This window comes from Lycium barbarum, chromosome 4 (assembly GCF_019175385.1).
Source record: "Lycium barbarum isolate Lr01 chromosome 4, ASM1917538v2, whole genome shotgun sequence".
NCBI classification, from domain to species: Eukaryota; Viridiplantae; Streptophyta; class Magnoliopsida; order Solanales; family Solanaceae; genus Lycium; species Lycium barbarum.
The window spans coordinates 15,630,096-15,648,430 of record NC_083340.1 but is presented as its reverse complement, the minus strand read 5'-3'; positions in this window follow the sequence as shown (position 1 = coordinate 15,648,430).

Below are 18,335 nucleotides of genomic sequence, written 5' to 3'. Positions count from 1 at the left end.
CTACGGTTCGCAGGTCATGCTCTCCTATATCCATGGCCTGTTTTGCTCCATTTTGCTCTGTTATGCTCTCCAAACATCTTATCCTTCAAAACGACACAAACACAAGAAAAGTAACACCAAAAGTACTTGAAGAGTCACAAAAGTCCAAGGAATTAGCATCAAACGTGCTGTAATTTCACGACACATCATACCGCTCACACAACTCCTAGTAGCAAGCAGTTGACTTCCTCTACTAGGAACATAAGTGTAGATGAATCGACATCAAATATAGGGTAGTGCGTGTAGATGAATCGGCCCGCACACATTTTTCTTTGGGGCTCTGCCACATCAAGTGTGAAAAGTGCGTGTACAATGTGAACTTGAGTTATGCCTTATAAAGCTATTCATTTTGCTAGCGCATTTCTTCGCCTAAGCTTGTCTTATCTCAGAAGCTTGTCAGTCTTGCTTGATCCGCTCACATCTTCCTGCCTCCGTTATGGGTGTCACACTAATCCTAAAAGACTACATTCCTCAATTTTAAGAAGTCAAAAATATATTCTCCAAAAAAAGATTAGTCAATATGAAAGAGATTTATATTTATCATTTTAAAAATAAAAAACAATTACAGTCTATTTTTTTTCATTCTCTTTCGAAAAAGAAAAAAATCAAACACGATAAGAACATCAGGACAAACACCTCACATTTTTATGGGTCAATCACATGGTAAAACTTATTAATATCTAATACTAGTACTTTCTTCATCTCAAATTATTTGTCGTGCTTTTTAAAATTATTGTCTCAAATTATTTCTCATTTTTGAAGTTCAAAACATAATTAATTAGCTTTTCAATTTTACCTTTAGTAATAATTGTTCTGGAGGACTACAAACACTACAATTATGGTGGTGATTGCACGTAAATAGAGTAAATATTCAGTGAAAAGAGATTATATTTTAAGACATATAGAGTAAAGTAATTTAAATTAAAAAAAAAACTACTAATTATGTTTTCCGAAGGGACGTATAAAAGAGAAATACACAAATAATTTAAGACCGAAAGAGTATATGTATACTTTCGCTTAATTAAATCACCTAATCGCAATAAATTGTTACTCCCTCCGGTTTGAAATAAGTGTCCACTTAGCTTTCAACACACCCTTAAGAAAATGTTGATTTCTCGGGGGAAAATATATATTTTGATTAAACTACCCTTAATTAAAATTGACATTTTACTATTACTTAACACTTTGAGATTTGGTCACTTAGCGCTTAATAAGGACACATTTTTAAAAAAAAAAATCATTCATTCTTGATTATGTAAGTGAACATCTATTTAAAACTAAAATAAAAAACCTAATGGACGAACACTTATTATAAACTGGAAAGAAGTATGGTACTCCCTCCATCTCATAATAAGTGTCACCTTAGCCAAAAACTCGCATATTAAGAAATTAATGATAAAGTGTAAAGTTTACCAAATTACCCTTATGTAAAAAAAAAAAAAAAATTCTCTTGATGATTAGAGCATGCACAAGTAGTTCATCTTTTGATATTGGGAATCCAACCATCATCATTTAGAGTACTACTACTTCTTTTGCCTCTTACTATTCCTATCTTCCATAGGCGAAAACTTTCATTTTCACGTGAAAACCAAAATTTGACATTGTGAATCCAACTTTTAGCCTTAAATAAAGAAATTTGCAATTTTTTGTCCAAGGGCAAAAATGGAAAAAAATTAGTCAATATATGCATTGGTATCCTAAGGTAATACTCCCTCCGTTTCAATTTATATGAACCCATTTGATTGGGCACGACATTTAAGAAAGAGGGAAGACTTTTGAAACTTGTGGTTCAAAATAAACCTTGAAAATTTGTGTGGTTGTAAATCATTCTTAAAGTGAATTTATTTCCAAATTAGGAAAAAGGTCATTCATTTTGACAAGGACTAAAAAGAAAATAAGTTCAAATAAATTAAAACAGAAGAAGTACTTATTATGAGACAAAAAAACTTAGCTAAAATGACACTTATTATAGAAGGAAGGAAGTATGATTTAGCGTAAACTAATTTGAGAACTACCGTATTTACTAGGTGTAATTATTATGAATCATCATTATCAGGGTCCAAACCAAGTATTTTAACAACAGAGAGTCCCAGGCGTCAATAATTCTTCACAAGTTTCGATAAACAGACCCCACCAAGACCTTGCTATTTATACTACAAAAGTCCAAACTTGTCTGATTTCTTTCCTTCAATTCAATGTTGGCCGTTGATCGTGAATCAACTTATCAAAAATAATCCAAAACCTCATGACAGCTGATGAATCATTAATGCATGAACACAGGTCAAAAGTGTAGTCGATTCGTCCTCTACAATATTTGACTCAATACTTTGGACAGTGATGTCTCTAAGGTCCACATCAAGAGCCCGTTTGGATTGGCTTATAAGTTACCTATAAGCTGTTTTTAATTTTTTTGAATGTTTGATTGGCCAGTTTAAAGTCATTTTATGCTTAAAATAAGCTTAAAAAATTAATTGAGCCCGTTTGACTTAGCTTATCTAAAGTAGCTTATAAGCAACAGCTTATAAGCTGCTTTTTTTAAGCCCATCCAAACAGGCTCCAAGAAACTTCTATTTTGATTCTTTTGAACATACAATCACATTTTTAATCAAAGTTATACAATAGATTAATGGATATAAAGAGTCTGTTCACAAAAATTAAGTTGTAGTTCTTGTAGTTACAAAAGAAAATCAAGATTAGGTTCGGTTCACTATACCTCTTGTCTACATTAAGTAACGTACTACTCGTATAATTTATAGAGACAACTATTCTAATCAGAAAACATCTTCAGCAAATCCCATGAAAGATTGAGTCATGATTCTGAACTTGGATTTTTCCCTGTCATATTAAAACTGAAGAATGGTTCATGATTGTAAAATCAGGAAGAAAATAACAAAAGTAACATGACCGCCTAGAAAGGGCAATTAATGCTAAATGCCCCAAGAGAACTCCTATTTAAGAATATTTTCAAATTAATTGTCAATTTTTGCCCCCTTGAGAATAGGATATTAATTTTAGGCTCACGATACTCCCTCCGTTCACTTTTATTTGTCCACAATGGACTTTGCATATCCCTTAAGAAATAATAAATAAAATGTATATTTTACCATGTTAATCATATTAATTGGTGTATAATTGTTTCGGATTTGAAATGAGTAATTAATGCTAAACAAAACAAAAAAATAAATTATTTTTCTCTTGATATGTAAAAATAAACAAATAAAAATAAAAATCTATTTTTAAAATAATAGGATAAATAAAAATGAACGGAGGGAGTAAATATTTCTCGAGAAAAACGAACGACTTAAAAGGTACAACTTCCTAAGCCAATATCTTCTTTGTTTTAAGAAAGAGAAGTACTACTAATTATAGAGTTTGTACCAACTTATCTGCACAAATAATCATTTCTAAAAGAAAAAGTTAGGTGAACTGGACTTGGTCCAATGCCCAAAAGACACTTTGGTTGAACTCCTTCCTCCGAAACATCACTCCAATTACCGAGTCAAATACTGAGCAGTGCTGTAATCAGCAATAATGATGCGGTTTGTACTTATGTACTTCCTCCGTCCCATATTACTTTATCACTTTTCTTTTTACACATTTCTTAAAAAATTATAAATAAAAAATATATTTTACTATCTTATTTCTATCTCTCTCCAATAAATACATTCTAATCAATATTGACTATTTTCAAGAACATTTAATATTAAAGTTAAGATGCGAAAAATTTAATTAATTTTATCTTAATTTTCTAAATGAACGAATAATTTGGGACATATATTTTTAATAATGTGACCAAGTAATATGTGACGGAGGGAGTAATGAGCTTCTTTATTTACAACCGTATCTTAAAATTATATACTCCCTCCGTTCCAAATAAGTTTCACGTTAACAAAAATCACGCTCATTAAAATATTAATAAATATAATGCGGAGTTTTTAACGCACTCCAATTTATTAGTTGTTGAGAATTAAGCAATATTAAAGAGGACTATTTTAATGTTAAGGACATTTTTGGAAACACCTGTTAAATTTTATCTTGAATTCCTAATATCACACTTATTTTGAGATTGTTTTTGCTAAAATAACACTTATTTTGGGATGGAGGGAGTACATTGTCAATACTCATATAAATTATTCTTATATTATCAAGTCATTGAAGAAATATTTATAGATAAGTTTTTACAAATTGTAGGAACTTATAATTTTGATAATAATACATGTTTTCTACTATAACAGATATGTTATAAACAGCTTGTAGATATTGTCCGCTTTGGCGCACCTCACGGCTTTAAAACGCGTCTTCAAGTAAAGGCTTCAGGCCCTGCTTATAAGCACGCACACAATCCCGTGTGCGAGCGATGTGGGAACTTCAAGTTCACAACACACCCTCCCATCGCGAGCATCGTGCTGATAACGTGTTATAAACAGCTTGTAGATATTGTCCGCTTTGGCGCACCTCACGGCTTTAAAACGCGTCTTCAAGTAAAGGCTTCAGGCCCTGCTTATAAGCACGCACACAATCCCGTGTGCGAGCGATGTGGGAACTTCAAGTTCACAACACGATAAGGATAATCTGACAATTATACACTCCAATTTAAATAGTTTTCGAGGAACGAGTAAAGTAAAAAAGGGTCACATTTATTTTTGTGCTATACCTTTGTTAAAATTTTGATCTAATCTTACGCGGCGGTGAAATAAGTCTTATTTTTGTCTTTGATGTCTCATGTGCTCCAACCGGAGGGTAATTAATTTTTAAAAGTTGATGGATAAATATGAGTCTTTTTTTCTAGAAACATTTGGACACATAAAGTTTATCCATTTTGCGTCAGATCTCCATAATTGTAAGGACAAATACGAAACTATTTGTTAATGACGATGATATGATTGAACCAAAAGTCTAATTGGGAAAATTAAATAATTTCGCTTAAATACAGGGATAAATTTGCACCATTTCCCAAATAATAAAATTAGACTGCATAATGTTTTATAAGTCATGCTTTATAATTAAAACAACTAAGAGGGTTTGGAAAATTGTAATTTAACTTTATTTATTTCCTTAAATAGGAATAATGGAATAATAACTTATGTCCTTTCAAAGCCTGAAATATTTCTATATTAGCTCTTTTCTCATTTGTCAAAATTTCTACTACATAGAAGCAAGAGTTTGAAGGACAAGATTGTCGTCCAATTTCACATGTTCGCTCAATGCTCTATATAGAAGAGGCTAGAAGCACAATGGTGTACAAGAAAACCCCACCACTTTACTTTAATTATTCCTGTACCAGTGGAAAAGTTATTGTACCTGTGGGTCCCCAGTTGTTTATCCATTTCAAACCTGCTAGATGTCTCAGTTGAATCCGAGGGATCCACTTACATTGCATTTTCTTACTTTGATTAACTTATTTGTTAATGCCATTTTAGTCATTTTAGTTAATTGGTAAGTTTGTTCTCTGCTCATGCTTATTCCACGTTAACTTTATGATTTGCTTGGAGCGTCTCATACATGTCTCAACATCATCATATCAGGGGACCCACAGATTATTCATGCAAATATCATTAATTAGTCATTATAGATGACTTTATTTTTATATTTTTAGTACTATAATAAATATACTATTCAAAATTTCAAATGAGCTAATCTAACTATATCAGTATTGGTAACATGGAAAATTATAATATGAATAAATATTCTAAATAGGACAAACTCAAGGAAAATATACATATAATTTTATACTTTTTACCTCATTAAATCTCTTAATCATTGTAGATTAATATTATTTGATATAAACATTTCGTGAGCTTAAGTTTTACCTGTAGTTTGTTTAACATTGTATGGCTCAACAGGAAATTTAAGAAAAAAAATAAAAAAACTTTTAAAAGTTGTGGCATTAAACATGTCATATTATTTATGTAACTATAGAACTTTTGGAAGCTTGTGTTCTTAACTATGGCCTAATATTTTTGTGTCTATTAAACTCCTTAAAAGGATAAAATGAGAAGTTTAAAGTTTATTTTTTTCCTGTTTAAACTTAATTGTTATCAATATAAAAACATATCGTTATTTCTAAAATAGATTTTAAGTAAAAATAAACAACAGATATACTCCCTATGTCCCAAAAAATTGTCTTACTTTCGTTATTAGTTTGTCCCAAAAAGATACACATCTCTATATTTAGAAATAATTTAACGTTATGAGATGATTTACAACCACACAAATATCTAAGGCTTGTTTTGGATCACATATTTTAAAAGTTCTTTTTTTTTTTCTTTTTAAATTCCGGGTCAAATCATACTAAAATAATTTTTTCGACATGCAGGAAATAGTAACAAAAAACACATTAATAAGTAAAAGACGATATAATGTTGGGCCCGTGCTAGCACGGGCATTTGCATCTAGTAAGTACTATATACTCCACTATTTGTCGTCGACTCGTTAGTGCAATAGCAGCAAAAAGAAGAGTAACCCTTGCTAGAACCTTATTATTATACTTAAGGGAGAAAATTAATTAACTTCTTTTAGGGTAGGGTTTTGAATTCCACAAGAATTGGCTTAACTAATCCAACTAAGTGTATGTAACGCATTTTGTTGTATACTAATTGCTAGGCAGTGACGAGTTATTGATAAGGAAAAACGGAAACATGCTTTTGTCATGCAAATTCTAAATATTATTTAAAAAAAGTGATAGCACCAATAATCCAGACCAATTCACTAAAAATATGGAAGTTGTTGGAATCTTGGGTTAAATTAGATAGGTGATTTATCCCTATCTCAAGTCAAAATAGCCTACGACTCTCAAACAAATATACATCCGTTAACACATTAGTGGAATGTGATTTCAGTTTTGATCCTTGAAAATAACTAGATTGTTTTTTTATGTAGTCTATCTAATCTAGTTGTTTCAATAAATTTAATTGTATGACCTCTTCAGAGGCCAGAAATTGCTTCAAATGCGTGAATTATGTCAAATGAAAAAGAAAAATCTAGCACCTTCCAAAGGAAAATTATAGTATATGATTAAAAAATTGTAACCTTTTGACGTCAACCACGCTTTTGATTTTTGTAAATGACAAAGAATATTAGACATTAAAAGTGCGATTAGGGAGCGTTTGGTCTTTAAATATTATTTGCAAATACTGGTTTAACAATTAATCTTTATAAATACTGAACTTCTGAAATTAAAATACAGGTGAAATATTGTCACTAGCAGTTTCAGATGTTTGAGTATCAAATTTGAATGAATTATAAAAAAGGGAAGGAATATCCAAGATCAATGAATTAATTTGAAGTTGTGTTGTATATTTGCATATCTGCAAATAAAGTGACCTACTGGTTATCAATTTGAATTTTTGGCTACACTGGCAATATGTTTTTAAAGTGGTATATTCGTGTCATTTTCCAAAAAAAAAAAGCAAAATTGGCTACGGAAAAAATGTTACGATGTACCGAGCCATAAACGGTCCCGGTTTCCGGGCCAAAAATGCTCCGGCCCAGCCCATTTCCCAACTCGGGTCCGGACCATTTGGCAGCATAGTACGAATACGTGGTGTACATACGTACTATGTAGCAATAAAAGTTTTTGCAAAGAAAAGCTTAGTGGCTAAACATATACTATGAAATTTCAGAAATTCGAACTTATAAGCTTAGATTATCATTGTCATCAGGGCTTGAGATAATGAAAGAAAAGAATAAATATTGGTCAGTCAAAGAATCTTTCTTCCTAGCTAATATAATTGACGATTTGATGTAGAAAAAAAGTGTTTAATAAAAGGAGGAGACATTAGAAAGTGTTAACTAATGGCCATATTAAAGAGTTATGGTCAAACACTTAATAGTCTTTCTTTCTGGGTGAATATTGCTGATAGTTACGTTAATCTAAGGTTTGAAAACTAGTCAAACTTAATTAGAAGGCGGCAGAAAATTCAGCTTCATGACTTTTTCTTTTTCATTATTTTTCTTTTTTCTTTCGGTTTTATTGAACACCTGTTTTTTTGCTTCTTTTCTTTCTATTTTAGTTTATGAATGTGAAAGACGAATTTTGTACATGTGGTGGAAGTAAAGTCAATGTTTGACAACGTTTGGTAAAAAGATAAGGGGAAATACGTGTCTGCTACTTTTGTTTGTTGTGTTTTTAGGTCTTACGAGGTTTCTAGTTTGTACCATTACCATGTGAAATATTTTTTCTCATAAATAACAAAAGGAAATTTTTTGATGTGGGTCATTGAGGAATGGGAGTAAAAAAAACCTTAGTAATGTTTATTGCATAAGTCATGCTTAGAAAAGAAAAGACATCAGCTTTGTATATAATGAAACAGGAAGAAATTTAGTGAATAGATTAAATTATGGCGAAAAGTACTGGAAATAATTAATTTAAAGATGTCTGGATCAGAAATGTTATTTATGATATTGATGTGTTTGTCGTTTGTACATGTGAGACGTATAAAAAAGTTTATGAGATAATGAAAATTTTGAACAAATAAAAACAAACTGAATGATGTTCAATTTGAGAAACCTCAGCAAATAACCATGGTATTGAAATTAAATTGTGCTCACCAATTTGTGGATCCATCAATCAACTAACTAGCTAGGGTAAATCAATTTGATGCGTATATACTCTAGTTTGGTGGAGTGCCTTTTATGTTATCATCCTATCTGACAGGAGTGGTGTCGATTAAAATATTTTTGCTAGGTAAATTAAAATGTTATTTGAGTTGAAGTAAAGAGAGTATAGAAAGCATCATGAATTATTTACATTTAGTTTTAAGTTCTTTTCCTTTACATCCTATGATTTTGTTATCTAATATATCAAATAGGAAAACAAACTTTATGGGGCAATTTTAAACTAAGAAAAAATTTATACTAGTATAACATAAAGAAAATGGATAGCACATAGTATAAGAATAATACAAGAGCAAAATCACATGTTGTGGGCGCAGGAGCCACTGGTCCCATTTATTAGGCACCTTTTCTGCAAATATTGTCCCTTGTGTTCAAGATAAGGACATTGTGCCATGTTGCTGCTAACATATGGATAGCACTATAGATTAATTATTTCTCTGTTGCCTTCATACCTCTGACTCTTCCAATATTTCTTTCAAAACACATCAACTTCCCACAATCCCATCAAAATCTTTTGTTCATAAGAGGGACCAAAGAAGACATGAGTTGAAATACATGAAATTTTTTAGTACTTTTTTCTTGTTGTACTTAACCACGAATAATACTACTTATATAGGAATTTGGAGAGTTCTTTTCATATTGTACTATGTTTTCTTTTCGTGATTTGGACTATGTTTTTTTACTTTCAAAAATCTACCCTCACGCTTTATTTATTTATTTATTGATTTATCATTGTAAAATTATGAGTTATTTGAGTTGCGCCGGCCTTTCTATATGTTCCCTTAAAACAATTTTCGGGCGTACCTTTAATCTGTTAAGCGAGAGTACTTCCATACAGTACCTCCTATCGAATACATTTCTTGTTTTAAAGGTTAATTAGACTAAATTTAATAGTAAGGAATAGATTATATCAATTCTTTTACATTTCTTTTGAGCCGGTCTACCAGAAACAACCTTTCTATCCCAAAGATAGAGGTAAGGACTGCGTACATCTTATCCTCCCCAAATCCCACTTGTAGGATTATACCGGGTATGTTGTTGTTGTTGTTGTAGATTATATTGATTCTTTTTTTGTTTAACCGGCCTATTCCTGATATTATATTACACCTATATAGTTATGTTATGTTTCGTTGGAGTGCTTAAGAATATTCTAGTAACTAAAAGCATATGTATTTAACGTCTCATTATCCACAAGAATATATATTTAAAAAAAAAAAAAAACTCAAAATTACTTAAAACATATGACAGTACTCTGGATTCTTGAATAAAAGTTACGCCAAAGTCTCAACGAATTTTTGGACCACAGGAGATGCGAGAAGAGAAAATTCTATATGCCGTGAGCTCAGCTTTCTGTTGTTCCAATATGTTGTAGCTTATCTTCTAGAATCTAATTTTCAATTAACCCCTTAGTTCTTTTTATATAGTATTTATTTTTCCTCTTTAGCTATAGAAAAGTATATTTATGAATAATTTCTTGTTTTTCTAAATGTCAATTATCTTGAAACAAATTCAGTTTGTCAAAATCAATAATATTTGGAACCATTTTTTACATGTTCGTCAACTTTTTTCTTCCTTCAATATCTCAATTAGAAACAATTTGGACCTTAAGATGTTGTTTGGTTATTGAGATTAGGATAATAATCCTAATATAAAATTTAGGATTACATTTATCTAGTGTTTTGGTGAGATGTGTTATTTAGTATCGGTATGAATTTTACAAAAACCTTGGTATTACCTATTGTATATTAGATGTGAAATTAATTTCAGGACAACTTTGTTCCGATACTACTAAGTTGACTGCAATTAGGAAACTTCATCTCTATATGGTCTTTGTCAAAATCAATATAGTCTAAATTTTGATCATAATAAGCTTGATAAAGACTTGAGTAACCCAAATAAGGAATGATGGTTTAGGCTCACCAGACTTTTATACTTTCCAGATAAGCTACAAAAAGTTGTGATTGGTTAACCCTAAACGTCTAAATGGTGGAATATAATTGGACGAAAATTTTGTTCTAGAAATGGTTAAATCATGACAAAGGGTGATGAACTAGTTTTGAATATTGTACACCCACCATCAATAAATATTCCCAAATTAAAGTTTGTGTGAGTAGTAGGGTTATTATTGGTGATGGTGTTGATTGGATAATGGGATAAATTTATACTTTAATATATTACTATATTATATCACTTTATTTAAATGTGGATAAAATGGTAGGTATGGATAGTTATGACAAGGCTGCATGATTGAATAGTTTTAAAAAGGTTTACTTGTGTAGTGCCTTAATGGTGGTGATATGTGTGAAGATTCCTTGAGAAATCAGCCACTAAGAATGTGACAGTATTCCAACAAAGAGAGAATATAGAAAAATACTGGAAAGAGAAAAGGTCAAATAGACCTCTGAATCACAACTGTCACCTAAGAGGAATTGGAGTTGCAGATTTTGTTCTTGTAACTGCATCTTGTTGGTAATTCCAGTTGTACCAAAGATATTCCCAGTTAATTTTGTTAGATTCCCACGTACATAGTGGATGGGGGAAGATTAAGATATTCGAATTTAAATCTATATTTAAATATTAAGATATGTATTAAATTAAGATATTTAAATTTAAACGTATATCTAAATATTAAAATGTTATATTGAGATTTGAAAATAATTAAAATAATGTATGTTCTCAACATCTGAATATATAAAATTTATCTTTATTTAAATATCAATAAAAATATAATTTCAATAAAATACTAAATTCATCTAATACAATATCAATAAAATATTTTTAAAAAAATTATACGACGGTTGGTGATGGCGATGATGGCTAGTCATGGTTATCGGTGCCGACTGGTTAAGGTGTTGGCTGATTGTATGATTGTGGGTAGTAGTTAGGTGGTGATGTCGGCTGATAGTAGTGGTTAACGCTGGTGTTAGTTGATCCTTGTGGTGGATGATAGCAATAGCTAACGGTGGGTGAATGATAACAGAGGTTGATTGAGGAGATTATTGGTGGTGATTGATGGATGTTGTGGTAATGGTAGTCGGCGGTGATGGTTATAAATGGTGGCTATTATTAGTAACAATTGACTTTATGATTGGTGGCAACCGTGTGTTGGGCTAAACGGCTCAAAGACACTCTTAACATGATGTAATATTGTCCGCTTTGGGCTAAGCCCGCACGGTTTTTCCCAAAAGGTCTCACATCATTAAGAGTATCCAACACCTTATAAGTAGCTCCTTTTTCTTTTCAGCTACCAATGTGGTACTTTGTTCGCGCACCCAAACAATCTCCCCCTCAAACTAAGTTCCACATGGCTCATTTCCATAATTCACGGGTCAGAGATTCAACATGTTTGTGTGCCACCCACATCGTCAGCGTATTTACGGTCACCGAAGCTCAAAGGTTGTGTATGCGTCTTCAAAGCTATGGGTAAAGATCGTCAATCGGCCCATAGATGGGCAAAGGCACTAAGCCGGGCCCCACGCCACACTCCGCCATCTTCATACTCGTCCCGCCAAACCATTGGCTCTGACACCAGTTGTTGGGCTAAACTGCCCAAAGACACTCTGAACATGATGTGATAATGTCCGCTTTGGGCCAAGCCCGCACGGTTACCCCCAAAAAGGCCTCACATCATTAAGAGTATCCAACACCTTATAAGTAGCTCCTTTTTTTTTCAGCTACCAATGTGGTACTTTGTTCGTACACCCAAACACCGTGGTTGTGGTTGGTGACAGTGATAGTTAATACTTGTCGGCCGCAGTGACAATAGTTGATAATGGTGGATGGCGGCGGCTAGCGGTGAAAGTGGTCATATATGTAGAGATCTTTGAATACACATCTCAATAATATTAAAATTTTATTAAATATCCTAATCCTTCATATTTAGACCCGTTAAGTGGTTGAAAAAAAAAGGAGAAAAAAACAGACATACTTGATGATTGAGATTTGAATTATTAAGATTCAGACCTAAAACAAACATATTACTGAAATCTGAATGATTAAGAACAAGACATTTATTAAGTGCAAGCAAATGAGGCTTAGTCTACTTATACGATCGTAGAAAATCTTCATTTTATTATCCAGCTTTTTTGGTTGAGTCATGCTCAAAACTTATTTCTTAAACAAGCTATCAAAGTTAAACCCATCATAACTTTTTATTACCCGATATTGTGTCCTCGAATTATTTTGTCCATGCTTCAATTGGTAAAATTGGACGTGCATGAGGTTTTAGATTCGATTCCCACATCAGTAGTGGATGGAGGACTTGGTCTAACTATATAGTCTTGGAGAATACTTACCAAATGAGCTACCTTTGAGGTTGAGTTACGCTCAATGTCCTTTTTCTTATCGAATTTCTGGTTGAATCGTGGATGATCATTCAACTTTTAATTTGCATCAAATTCATTAATCTATTTTTGTAACAAAAAAGCTATTAACCTTGACTAAGTATCATGAAAAGTCACACTAATAATTTTTTATGACCAAAAAACATTTAATTTTCTTCAAGTATTATAAAAGTAATATTATTTCAATTGTCACCGTACCTCTCTTTTATTTCCTCCTACTGACTTTTTTTATGCTTACAATTGAGTAATTTTTTTTGTTATAAAGTATATTTAGTGACTTTTACGACACATGGTTAAAGTTAAGTAACTTTTTCATTACTAAAAAAAATCAATAAAATAAAAATTGGGTGATCATCAATAAAACTAGCTCAAATTTTTGCTCTTTCACCTTTTATCCTCACTATTAAACCCCACATTCCCCATAAACCCCTCAAGAAAAAGAAAACCAAAAAATCTTCAGTATCATATGCCCTTGCAAGTAAGGTTGTGACGAAAGGCGTAATATAAAAATAATCTTTTATAAATTGTACATATATTATAATCGATACGAAATAATACTTTTCACATAATCTCAATGTAAGTCGCGCACAATTGATACACATATAAAGCACATGACAACATGCACCAAATCAAGTAGAATATAACAATATGCTCAGTAAGAATATGGGCGGAACCGGTGTGTTGTTTATGGGTTCGGCCCAACTCAATAACTCTAGTCCAAATTTTGTACTTGTCTTAAAAAATTTATTAAATATGTTTATCCCAAAAAAGGTACAGTTGAATTTGTTAAGTGGTCTAAATGATACATGAATTGATTTATTATAGAAAAGCGTAAAGTAATAATAATTAGCAATTAAATCAAGTAAATGTAAAGCTATGATGTAATAAAATAAGCCTGGGCCGTAGGAGCTCGGAGGAATCTCTTAATGAGGCTGACTCCGGTTGAACACTCAGCCCTTAAGAACACTTCGAATTCGGAACAAAAGAATATAGAGAACAAAGTGAGTATGTAGTATTGTAATCTGATTTCAGATGTCTTACAATAGAATGAGAACATCTATTTATACTAGAGCTATAGGATGCATGATTCACAAATCATGCCCCCTTAATTACTAATATTAATGCTGCAATAAAAGGTAATTAAGGGGTGACAATGAATGGTAATAAAATGTATTACTGCCATTTAAGACTCGGAAAACTTGGGATTTCTTGTAACGGTTGTGCATTGAATGACGTTTGACCGGTGAGTTGGCATGCTTCTCCGGGCCCTTTGTAGTTTTTGTCTCCGATAGCGGTTACCACATTACTTATTCGGAGCGTCGCATGCTTTCCCAGAGCCCCTTGCTTGCTGACTCGAATCTGACATGTCATCATCACCACGTGTCATCTTTTGATACGTTCACTTGGTATCTACGGATTTTACCGTATACAAAATATATACAAATTATTAATTTAGAACTTAATAACTTATAATAACTAGAATCCCGAACTCATTAACATCAAATTTGGATTCCCCTTTGAGTAGAAAAGCATATAATGATGAACCATACAAATCACAACTTTCTACAAATAATGGCATGCCGAATAAAATGTGTGCACATTGCCTAAGACAAAGGACTAATGATGGAGGAACTGATCCGTACACAAAACAAGATGTGAATCCACAAGCTCACCAACTGATAACTCGAGACGTGAATTCACACACTAGTAACATACTCTAATATATCCAACGTGAGCCAAATATGTAAATCAATATACATAAGCAACGTGCATAAATATCCCGTTTAAACATGTAAATAAACATATATGGATTCCATAATGTTATTTAGCATGTATCATACATACATAACAATATACTAGCATATTTCATATGCACAAATAACCTATTAATAGGGACAAAAGACATAGTGCACCCTGAACTTGTCCGAAAAAGTCAAGTTCACACTTATACTTTACGGGTAACCTATTACCCCCTTATTCTTATTTAAAGTGGAGATATAAAAAGCACAAGTGTGAAAAAAGAAGCAAAAATAGAACTACTAACATAATCTAGTACTTATTGTTTGCAACAAATTTTCTCAAGATAAAGAAAATAAACTGCAATCACAAAATAAATAAAAGAGTAATTTCATTTATCAAGATTGTGAGTACAAATCTGTTCATCCCTTGATTCTTCTATCCTATTTTTTTTTTCGTAATTCGGGGGCCGTTAGTGTCGTGTTTCTCGAACATACGATTATTTTGACATCCTTGTGATATATTTAATCGCGAAGAATGCCGGGCAGGGTTTTGTAAAAGACATTATTTGATGTCTTGATCTCTTTATTAATATCCCAAGAGTTTATGGGATATTCGAGATCTTGATCTCCTTGTAAATACCCAAGAGTTTATGGGATATTTGAGATATGCTTTGATCTCTTTGTGAATATCCCAGGAGTTTACGGGATGCTCGAGATGCCTTTTCACGCTAATATGTGCCCCTTTTATAAGAATGATCTAGGGATTAGGGTAGAATAGCCTCCAAGAAACCCTAATTGACTTTAGAGTTTGAAGATGGATTGAACTCATCTTGTAGAGTCCTATTCCAAATTCGGTAAAATTTCGTTGTCTACACATGTCCCCTACTTCAAGGTTTGTTGGAGTGTAGACTTGCCGAAACTCAAAGTCGAGACTTGAAGTACCCATAAAAATGGAGCTTCCATCTTTGCAGTTTTGTGGCTTCAGATTTGGCATATCTGATTTGTGAGAGAAGAGATGAATGGTAGATTTGGTCCCACTAGGCGTGCCAATTTGTTTGCAACAAATTTTCTCAAGATAAAGAAAATAAACTGCAATCAGAAAATAAATAAAAGAGTAATTTCATTTATCAAAATTGTTAGTACAAATCTGTTCATCCCTTGATTCTTCTCTCCTATTTTTTCTCCGTAATTCGAGGGTCATTAGTGTCGTGTTCTCGAACATACGATGATTTCGACCTCCTTGTGATGTATTTAATTGCGAAGAACGTCGGGCAGGGTTTTGTAAAAGACATTATTTGATGCCTTGATCTCTTTATTAATATCCCAGGAGTTTATGGGATATTCGAGATCTTGATCTCCTTGTAACTACCCAAGAGTTTATGGGATATTTGAGATATGCTTTGATCTCTTTGTGAATATCTCTAGAGTTTATGGGATACTCGAAATGCCTTTTCAAGGGAATATGTGCCCTTTTTATAAGAATGATCTAGGGTTTAGGATAGAATAGCCTCCAAGAAACTAAAGCGACTTTAGAGTTTGAAGATGGATTGAACTCATTGAACTCATCTTGTAGAGTCATATTCCAAATTCGGTAAAATTTCGTTGTCTACACCTATGCATATATATTCGTCAAGTCGTATAAGTTCTAATCTAGAAAAAATTCTTAAACTACCCAGGTTCAAACAAAGTATTCTTCTAAAACATCTTTATTGCATCCAATATCCACCACACGATTCCGATTTATATTTTTTTTTTTTTAAAAAAAACAATATCTAACAATATGACTAAACTCCATTTTCATAATTATAGGCATGGTCATAGTCAAAGACAATCCTAAAAGTCAACCTAAGGACAACATGATCAAACCTTGAAAAAATTACAAATCCAGATTATCCATAACACTACGAGAATTCAATTTATAATTAGATTTCCATTTGGTATCTATTTAGACGAGAAAATTCATGATTTAGTTTTTGCAGGCTTAGATCTATAATTCCAAATTTCCCACTATTAAATCCATATTTTACTAATTAATCTTCAAGTAAATCATGTATAACCACCATGATGGAGTCTAGATCATTACTCTGAAGTTCTAGGACGATATTAGCCCAAATAAAATTCAAATTGTGGGTTCTTTTTTCCGTAATTGTGATCAATAAGAATCTTGAGAGTGGATGGTTGATCGTCGCCTTCTTGTCCTGGAGGCTCTCTGGCCGGGGAGGAGCTTGCGCATGCTATCGTAACCTTTTCTCCTGATATATGTGAAAAAGAGTGATGAACTTATTTTTATCCGGTCATAGGTTGGTCCAAAAAACGAGATTCGGCTTCCAACATTAAGTATGTTGTTCCTCAGTAGCTCAGTGGTAGAGCGTCGGCTGGTCGTAGGTTCAAATCCTACTTGGGCAGATTTTTTACTTATCGCTTTTCTAACCCAGTGCTTGCCTCCAGTGATGTCCTTCTCCTTTGTTTCTAAACTAGCAGAATCGCCAAAAATAACATTGTTCATCGTCACTTCTTCGTAAATACATAATGCAAACATCAGGATCACAGATAATAGGTTGATAATGCAAATCTTACTAGGTTTGCACCGTTTGCTTTTGGAAAAATACACCTCGTAATCGCGAACCTGGGCTAGTCGACTTGGCCTGCTTGTGTGGCTAGTCAACCCGCGATTACAAAGGTCAATAAGTTGACTAGTCCGGCTTTCACAGATTATTCTTCGTATAGTGATGTACCAGCTGAAAGTAAAATCAGTAAGAGCTTTTCAGTTTTAATTTGATTACAAATTAGTCTGAATATTTTGAGTCTCAATCAAAATCATCTCAACAAATCATAAATAGTGATATCAACTTATAAACATACTCGAAACATAAATTAGGATGCATATGCTCAAAACAGAGAGTTGAATTATTACACCTTTCACTTTTGGATTCCCAAAATTAATGAAGGAACTTTTTGGATTTTGTAATATATTAGATGTGGATATTCATATATATTTTTAAAAAAAAAATCTAGTTTTTAATTGCTCGTATCAAATCCTTTCCTTTTTGGTACGAAGTATACTAATCATCTGTTTTAAAACTTTTTTTAAGTTAGCTTTTTTTCCCGTAGTGCTTTCTCACAAATATTCTTACCTTTTGTTGTCACTTTGCCCCTTATTAAAGTGATCCTCCCACCACCCCCACCCCCGCCTCCTATTTTCATTCTCCTGCAATTTTTGGAGGTAGCTTTTTTTTTTTTAACATTCTTTGGTCCTTTTATTTTAGATTTAATACACTCCAAATGTTTTTAATCTTATAATTAGAAATCTAAAGTTTTGATAACGCGCAAACCCTAATTTTCTTAGGGATCGTGGTATAGTTGATTGATTGATTGATTAATTCAACAACAACAACAACCCAGTGAAATCCCACAACGTGGGTTCTGGGGAGGGTAGAGTGTACGCAGACCTTACTCCTACCAAGGTAGGACGGCTGTTTCCGGGGATTGATTGATTAATTCGTTTCTTGAAAATGTTTTCTGTAGAAAGTGCTTTAATTTGCCTTTAGAAATCATTTTTAGATAATTTAATTGGTTGAATATAATAGTATACATGTGA